The following is an 8925-nucleotide window of genomic DNA, read 5'->3' on the forward strand; positions in this document are numbered from 1 at the left end:
ATCCCGCGTTACGCTGGTGCCGACTCGCGTCGGGTGCTGCGGGTCCGTGAGTAGGGTCAGGGCCATGTCAGCGATGGCGGATGCTAGTTTTCTGCCTTTCGTGTCTTCCCTGGGGTATCCCCATAGGGGGCTAGAAGCATTAAAGTCGCCAACTATAGCTAGGGGAGCTTTTTGGGCTTCTCTTACGGCTTTAAGAAAGATCACGTCGAAGGCTACGCGGTGCTGTTTGGGGCGACTATATATATTGAGTATATAGGTGCTCTTGCTGTTTCTGTGCTGTGGCAGTATTTTTATGAAGGTATATTCAATGTCGCTGTCTAGATTAAGGTCTACAGTGATTGCCGTGCATGATTTGTGGACCAAGATGCATGTCGAGGGATTTGTTTGATGTGTTGAGTATCCTCTGATCTTAGCCTCCATATTCACTTCTTGCAGGGCTATTATTTGCGGCGTATCGGGATGAGAGTCTATGTATTGCTGTAATGTTTCCCACTTCCGTTTTAGTCCCCTGCAGTTCCACTGTAGGATAGTAAGTTTATGTCTACGTTGTGGAGCCATGCTGAACACTAGAAACTTGTGCCTCATCATGTGGTGCGCCCTGAGGTTGTAGATCTGGCTGAGTGCTTGGCAGACGACGAGTTCCCATTTTACCCTGCAGCTTTGTGCCCCTGTTGTGAGAAACATCTGATAATTCCTGAAGTTTGCGGTCAATTCTGATCTCCTGCGATTGCATCCTTATTAAAACTGGTTCGAGGTTTTCCATCATGGGTTTAATAACTGATTCGAACATACTTTTGATTGTCGTCTCGATCATAATTTGTAATTTATTTTCAATGAGGTCTTCAATTGTTTTTTCCAAGCGAGTGATGCGTTCCTGGGTTTGGGGGTGCTCTGTACATTGCTGCTTTAGTGCCTGCGATGGTGGTGCCTGCGGAGTTGGTGCCTGGTGGGGTGCGTCTGGTGTAGTTGCTTGCCTCTCGGGGGTGCTAGCATCTAACTGGTGTGGAGACGGAGGGTGTAGCTCTGCCCTATCTTCTTCCATCGGACATGCCTGTTGCGTCGATGGAGGTAATGTGTTGTTTGGATTGACTGCGATGACTAACTGCTGTTTCAATGTGCTATTTTCTGATTTTAGTTGTTCAATCTCTGCTTTAAGTCGTTTGTAAGCCAACGCTTCGGGGGAGGAGGCAGCTACATCTGCCCAGCTCACCTTGCTGCCGTTGCGCTGCTCCTTATTATGGGGTCCTGTTGTCTTCTCGGCTGGAAGACTGCCGTTGTTGTGCGACACATTATCGGTAGTCCCAGGTCCATTGCTTGAAGAGCGTGAGCCGGGTGGTGCTGAGTTGTTGCTGGACTGGTCCTGGTGGGTCAGTCGGTCCCCGCTGCTCGATGAACCTCTGCTGCCGGATCGGTTCCGAAGCCTGGATCTTGACCGGTGGTTGACTTCTCCTGTCTTGGGCTTGGTTTTTTGTGATGTTCGGTACTTGTACTTGCACTGATTCGACCCCATGGGATGTGGACCTTCGCAGACCGTGCACTTGGGTTGGCAGTCGTGGGATTCTGGAACATCTTGCTGACCGCACTGCGGACATCTTGACTTCGAAGGGCAAGGGCAAACATCCGCCCGGTGTCCAAGTTTCCCGCACAGTGCGCAGGCTGGCGTTGTTTTCTTGTATAGGCGTACTGGAACCGCTTCACCGTAGTAGAAGACGTGAAACGGAACCTTTCTTCCTTCAAACGTGATGGCCGCCACGTTGGAGGAACCTAATTTTCTCACGCTCACCACTGGTGCGTCCGGGGAGCGAAGCGCGTTCGTGATGTCTTCGTTGGAAACCCTCGGGTCCACTTGTATTACTCCTTTGCAAGTGTCGTCGGAGGGGCGGAGGTAGGAGTACACTGCCTGTGCCTTGTCCCCAAGCTGAATTTCGTGAATTGCCAGGATCTTTCTGATTATTTGGGCGTCTCGCACCCCGACGACGATGATGTTCTGTTCCCATATGGGCCAAACGCTGAGCTCGGCTGAGCCCTTGTCGACGCCAGCAGCAATGTGCAAGGCGTTTCCGACCGCGTTCCTTCCCCTGAATTTGCTGAGATCCAGCGTTCCTTTAGGTTTGATTATGATCACTGCATCTTGCTTGTCCAGACGCGGCTGCGGAGGAGGCTTCCAACGCTTGACTTGCGTGCGGGGCGTCTGCTGCAGCGGCGTATTCCCTGCCGCGGTGACGCGTCCATCTGGCGTTCGACCTTTTTGCCGTGCCGAGTGGTTGTCACGGGCTGATGCGCGTTCCCACTCTTCTATCTTGCGTTGGATAATCGCCTCCGTAACCTTGTCGAAAACTGGGATTTTCGCCTGCGGCATGGTGACAATCTGCATCCCCTCCGGGTCGTATCCCATCAGGGTCGTCATGGTTTGCGGCAGAATTTGCCCGCGGAGCCGCGGCGGGCAGCTGAGTCGTGGCCTAACTGTTAGGCTTAGCAACTCGCGCGATCCGCTTGGTCTTCAAATTCTCGAAGGACTTGAGAAAACGGTCCCACCTGAACAAGGGTGGGTGGTCTCCTCGTTGTTCTGGAAGTGTAGCCAGATGGTGTCGCAGCGCTTCGGCAAATGCTTCGGGAAAGGATCATAAAATTCGGCGGAGCCGACGTGAGACACGTCCGCTCTTCCCGACTGCTGAGGCGCGTCTCAGGTATGTTTGTATCAGCCCGTAATGGACCGCTCCTTACAATCGCTAGGTGGAGGTCCCTAGTGTGGGACCCCAGTGGCGGTGGCCGCCGCCCAGGTGCGCCCGACTAAGGCTTGATGGGCCCGTAAGTCGTGGGGTGGTGGTGGTGAAAACATTTATTAAGAATGAACAGGAGGTATGTTTGGATCAGCCCGTAAGGGACCGATCCTTACAAACACTAGGTGGAGGTCCCTAGTATGGGCCCCAGTGGCGGTTGCCGCCGCCCGGGCGCGCCCGACTAAGGCAGCCGAGCAGGGACGCCTTCCAGTCCTCCCGGGTTGGGTTGGGGATGGGGGGAATGGCCAGGTTGGAGGGGCAGGCCCACACCATGCGATAAGTGTCCGAAGACACCGCACTACAGTGCGGGCAGCTGCCGCTAAATGAGGGGTCAAAATGTTTTAGTGCTTGCGGGCACAGCAATGTATTGGTGAGAAGGCGGAGAAGAAGCCGCTCTTCCGCCTTCTAGAGGCCTTTACATGGGCTAGGGTAAATGCGATGACTATGTCGATAGTAGGTTGTAATATCTTTGAACGTATAGTTCGGATTAAAATCGGGTTGCCGGCACCACTCGTCGGAAAAACTCGTATCATGCCAACCGTTTGCCGCAGAATGTTCCAGCTGGCGTAATACTATTCAGCCTTTTGAGCAGCACAAACTTCCTAAAATTAGAGATCTTGCGGCAGGAATTCGAAACGGCGACCAATAATCGATGCGCTGGCCCGAGAACTCTCCTCCCGGACCCCGGATGATCACGCACCCAACCCTGCGCAAGAGGCCGCATCCGTCCTCTCTACATATCATCAAATCACAACATTCTACAAACTCAGCTGCATGACACTGCAACCACCCCACATTACCTTGTCGCCCTCATCCAGCGCCACATGGCGACAATTACAGACAGGCTGCTTTATTTGCCCCCACCGCCTCTCATCCTTTCACCCCACCTTTCCTCCTGATTGTACCACCTGTGGCGTGCCCAGATTCACACTTTTCCCCTACCTTTGGGAATGTACTTCCCCAAAGGCAGTACCCCCCATCCCCAATCCCACTCATTCTTCCTGGGAGGCTGCTTTACGGACCGCTCAGCCCAACGGCCAGAAATGGCTGGTGGATCGGGCTTTACGTGAAGCACAAGCCCGTGGACTCCTGGACCAGTAGGGGACCACCCTGGAAGATTTTTTTTTTGTGTTTGTGTAATAAAGTTCTTTCCATCCATCCATCCCCTACAGTGGGTATGTGATATCTATATTTGAGGCCAACCAACCAACTAACCAACCAACCAATCTTTAACGCTATTGAGTTAAAATACATTTTGAAAATCTTTTATTCGGCATTTGTATTTATCTACTCTGACACATTTACACTAAATTGAGAACCATTACTGCTCGACTACAGCAGAGCAATGCCGCTCTCATTTTTCGCGCAAATGATGTCACATGCATGAGAGGCAGTTCGCCATAAGCGGTGTTCTGAAAGTACTGCTTGGTGTACAGGTGCGTTCTCAGCAAACGGCCTTCACGAAGCGAGGAAGCGAGCCTGGTGCTGCTTTTTTGTGATGTCACTCCGCGTGGCAGTGGGATGACGTCACCGAAGCTTTCGGTGATAGCAGGCAGCTGCGCCTGCAGAACACTCCGACCAGCTGCCAACGCGCATACTTTTACCTCCTAGTCATGCACCCGCAATGTTTGCGGATGAGCATCCGTTGTTTGGCGCTCAGAGCCAGTGGTGGGAGCTTTTGTATTTGTGAATGTCTTTCAGTGAAGCGGAGGCTACGTCGCAGGCACTTCTAGAAGACACGAGAATTCCAAAGGTGAATAAATAGTTATTCTAGTGCATGAGCCGGCCTGTTGGATCCCAAGTGTGGCAAATTGGGCCTGTTGGTGAAGGCTTATACTTAAAACAGTGCGAAAGACGGGACAATAGAACGAGACAACACAGCGCTTGTGTTGTCTCCTTCTTTTATCTGTTGAATCACTCTCTGTCTATTCTGCATTCTTTCATAGGTCCTGCGGTAGTGCCTATATTCTCAACTCCAGATTGTTCCTTGCCACCTAGCTGCCTGCGTCAGAAACCACCTATCCAGCTCCGGCACTGTAATGCGCGTTATGTTTCCTTTACTCCTGCGTTGTGCAACGGCATCTCTGCTCTCGACTTGCCGTGATACCTTCGCGTGAAAGGAGAAAAATGGAAAAGTGAACCCTGAAAGCATTTTTCTGCGTTCCAGTTTGTACGTATTCCTACTTGAGAGTCAGCACAGTGCAATGATCGCTCCCCGAAGGAATCAGATCACGCTACTCAGAAAGCGTTATCGATTAAACCCTGAGGATTGCAAAAACGTGACCACTGCCACGGTGGTATGTAGGAAGGATTTCACTCGGGACGGCTTCTTCCTTCCCAGGAAGCCTTGTGACCGCAGATTCAATGCCGTAAGATTGTGCAGTGATCGCGGTTTCTTTTTGTAGGCACCGCGTCTTCGACAAGTAAATTTGTCCTCAAGCTTTCGCTGTGATCTCCGGCTCTTTCTACGCTGCAATAATTTATGCTGGCGCCAGCCATGAGGAGAAAATTTCAGTGCGCTCGAGCGGCAGACAGTCTCTCGCTCAGCGTAGCTGTTACATCAAAGCGAAGGTGCACGCAGAATAGGGTCTATGTAATGGAGGACAACCAGGCGATGCGCAGATTAGAACGGTGGAGGTAAATAGTTCACCACCAGGCTTTGTTGCCAGGCTTTATCTTCGTGTTGTTTTCTCAACCTGCTGTTGTACAGTGTTGCTAGACATGTAACTTTTCCCACAGTTGCCATTAGTATAAGTTGCGCTTCACAGTTTTCGAACGCTAGAAGAACTTTGCAAGGGTAGAGTCAGCAACATGCTGCCAAAATCCTGAACGAGTTCTCTCTCGCCGAAAGCGTGACTATAATCTGGACCCCAGCACACGCCGGTCTCGCCGGCAACGAGGCTGCCCACATGCTCGCCCGCTCCTCATTACCTCGGGGTGCTGCGGACGCCTCCACAACATCATCTAAAAGCAAAGAAAGTATTGGTACGTTCAGGGATGTAACCGAAAATCTGAAGAAAGACCGGAGGATATATCCGCCACCGGATAGATCCCTGAGTAAAAAGGAGTCGTGTGACTGGAGAAGACTCCAAGCTCGAAATTTGTTCTCGCCCCTGTGGAGGAGTTGGACGGGTGCCAGAGGGCAGAAGAGGGACGGTGCAGAAACCGAAATTTGTAAATTTTGCGGCCACGTGGCAACATTAGATCGCATAATTTGGAGATGCGTTCGTGCCCCAGGGCGCAACGCGATTAAAACTAGCGATGAATGGGAGACCTCGCTGAGAAGCTCCGACGAAGAAACTCAGCGCTTCGCCGTCCGCATGGCGGCCGAGGCTGAAGACCTCTTCTCCTAGACGGGGTCGGATGTCCTCCGGCCGCGGTGCGACAGACTGCCTCTCCGGACGCCTGCGTGCAGACCCGAGGTGGCTGCCGCGCCATATTCGGCGAAAATAAATGTTCTTCCTCCTCCTCCTCCATTTCAACCCTTCAAAACCCGCCGCGATGCGTCAATGTAATGGCGTTCAGCGTTTGAGTACAAGGATGTGGCATCGCATCCTGGCATTGGCGGTCGCGTTTTGATGATGAAAAATACAAAAGACACCCGATGTCAGTGCGTGTTTAATTTAAGCAGGCATGTACAGTCAGGGACAAAAGCCTCCGGACCACGTGTTCCTCTAACGAAGCCGATAGCTCTGGCATTAGTCGGCGGCTGGAGACCACACTTGTGGAGGTAGAAGTTAATTTTTTGTTCTTTCATCTCCACAAGGGCGGTCTCCAGCCGCTGTCTGATAGTAGAGCTATAAGCTTCGTTTAAACGGACACTGAGGAGAAATTGAAGTTCGCTTGTATCGACAGAATACCAGCTCCTGATTACAAAAACGCCACTCATACTGACAACAAAGCTCTTGTAACGTAGAAAAGAGCAAGAACCAAAATACAGGTATCGCCGCCACAGGCCAAACTCGCAAGTACAAGCGTGATGAGATCATAGGCCAAAACAGTGTTGCTAGAACGAATGGTTCTAGCAACACCAGGAACCGAGACACCATGCATCACTGAGGCGCAGCAAATGCATGCGCAAATCTCCTTGACGTCGCCAGATGGCGCCACGTGCCCGGCTGCTACGCGCGCTCCTGAAGCATCGGGACAAATCAGCGCCTGTTTTCCGGCGGTAGGCGGGCTCCCGGTATTCCGCTAGCGGTAACAAGGTACACGGTATGCTAAAGGTGTCTATTTGCGAGAACTTCGTTGACGACTTCGAGAACGAGATCCATCGTAACGCTGGCAAAACGCCAGTGCAAACGTAATCGAAGCGACTGTAGCGACGGCCGCAATAGCCGATAGATGCCTGCAACGTGCGGCCGGCGGCAGCTTTCTTTTCGGCTGCTGCTAGGCCGCACTGCTGGCAGCCAGAAATCACGGAGTCTGCGTTACGTCATGTGCACGTCATGTTTCACGTCTCTTAGTCCTGTGTCGTCATAGACGAATCCCAAGTTTGAATCACAGCGGCGGGAAAAACTTTTTCAACTTCGAATCCAAATTTCTTAGAAATAAATGCATCTTTCGCTGCCGGCCAAGTGGCAGCAAAGCCATGACATGCCGAACTATCGGATTTTACTATAAAAAAAATATTAATAGTGCTCTCCTCAGTGTCCCTTTAAGGAACACGTGGTCCGGAGACTTTTGTCCCCGACTGTACATGACACTTTGTCGCTGCGGCCAAGTGGGTGCTTAAAAGTTGCGTATAGAAAATAGTGAATAAAGGTTTCTTCAGTGCCAACATTCCTTGTGTTGTTCCTTGTGTATGCAGGAGATCAAAGAAAAACAGCACGCATGCATCCCTGCAGTGAGGTACTCGAGGCGTCGCATGGATTAGAACGCATTTCATTCGCTGTCCCAGGTTACGAGGTTACATGAGAACATATAGAGGTATACGCATGCTATATTTAGACCGTAAGAGACTTTCTTATTTGCTTCTGTGCGTAATATATTCCCGCCGTCTCTCAAACTAGTGCATTTAAGAATGTTCTGACTGTTTTCATTAATTTTTGAAAGCAAACAGGTATCGTAAATACTTTCGTGGCACTTGGCACCATTGGGAAGGAGGGAGGGAGGGAGGGAGGGTGCTAGAAGATCCGCCATCCCCCTCCCCATTAGCGAAATGCTTTAAAAAAATAACACGATTTAAGTATCGCAAGCCCCACTCTTGCCTTCCACTCCTAATTTCCTTGTTCCCAAGAGCTGCACATCAATCCACCCTTGGTCCCGTCTTTAAGACTATAAGTCAGAAACTTAAGCGTCACCTTAGGTGCTAAACTTTTATGCGCCGCGGAAAAAAATAAAAAACTAACAGGCGATCGTGCCATGTTATGTGACAAATCTGCATTAGCTGATATTATTTGGGCATTTGGCTTTTACAATGACGGCTTCCCGTTGCGTTTTTTTTTAATTTAATCTCGCTCGTTTTTTCGTTCTGCTGCTTCTTGTGCTTCTGGAAGGTGAAGTGGGTGTGTGGTGGAGGATGAAGCCTCTGAAGGATATCGGTGGGTGGACAGAGTGGATAGAAGGTTCGTTCTCTAATACCATTAACTGTCATAGTCTCAATCTATAATGCACTATTTCTGTCAAATATTTTCTATTATAATCTAGTGTGGGACACGACAACATGGTGAAACATTTATATGTTAGAGAAAATACAAAAGAAAGCCGTTCGTATCATTGCAAATGCCCCATACTAAGCTCATACCCAACCACTCTTCACATCACTGAAAATTACACCAGCGAAAGGCTTCTATAAATTATTGCTAAAGAAACGCTATGCAATAAAACAGAAAAATCATGGCACTTTCTTTGATGGTCTAACAAACCTGCATCCCAAAACTAATTATTACACAACACGTAACAACGACATCTGGTACGTCCCATCCTTTCGCCCTAGCTACGAACGTCAAATGCTTGGATATACATGTATAATTCCAACGTTCCTAATTCGCACAGGGGCTCTTGAACAACTAATTACGCTGTTTCGCGTGTTGCCCACATTCTCTAGATTGGATTGGAAAACATTTATTCCGTCAAAAATGCAGATGCAGACGGTCCGCGCTAGATGGCCGCCAAACCATGGCTGGCGGCGACCTGAGCGGCC

This window comes from Amblyomma mixtum, chromosome 4, assembly GCF_055824585.1.
Source record: "Amblyomma mixtum isolate Tamu chromosome 4, ASM5582458v1, whole genome shotgun sequence".
NCBI classification, from domain to species: domain Eukaryota; kingdom Metazoa; phylum Arthropoda; class Arachnida; order Ixodida; family Ixodidae; genus Amblyomma; species Amblyomma mixtum.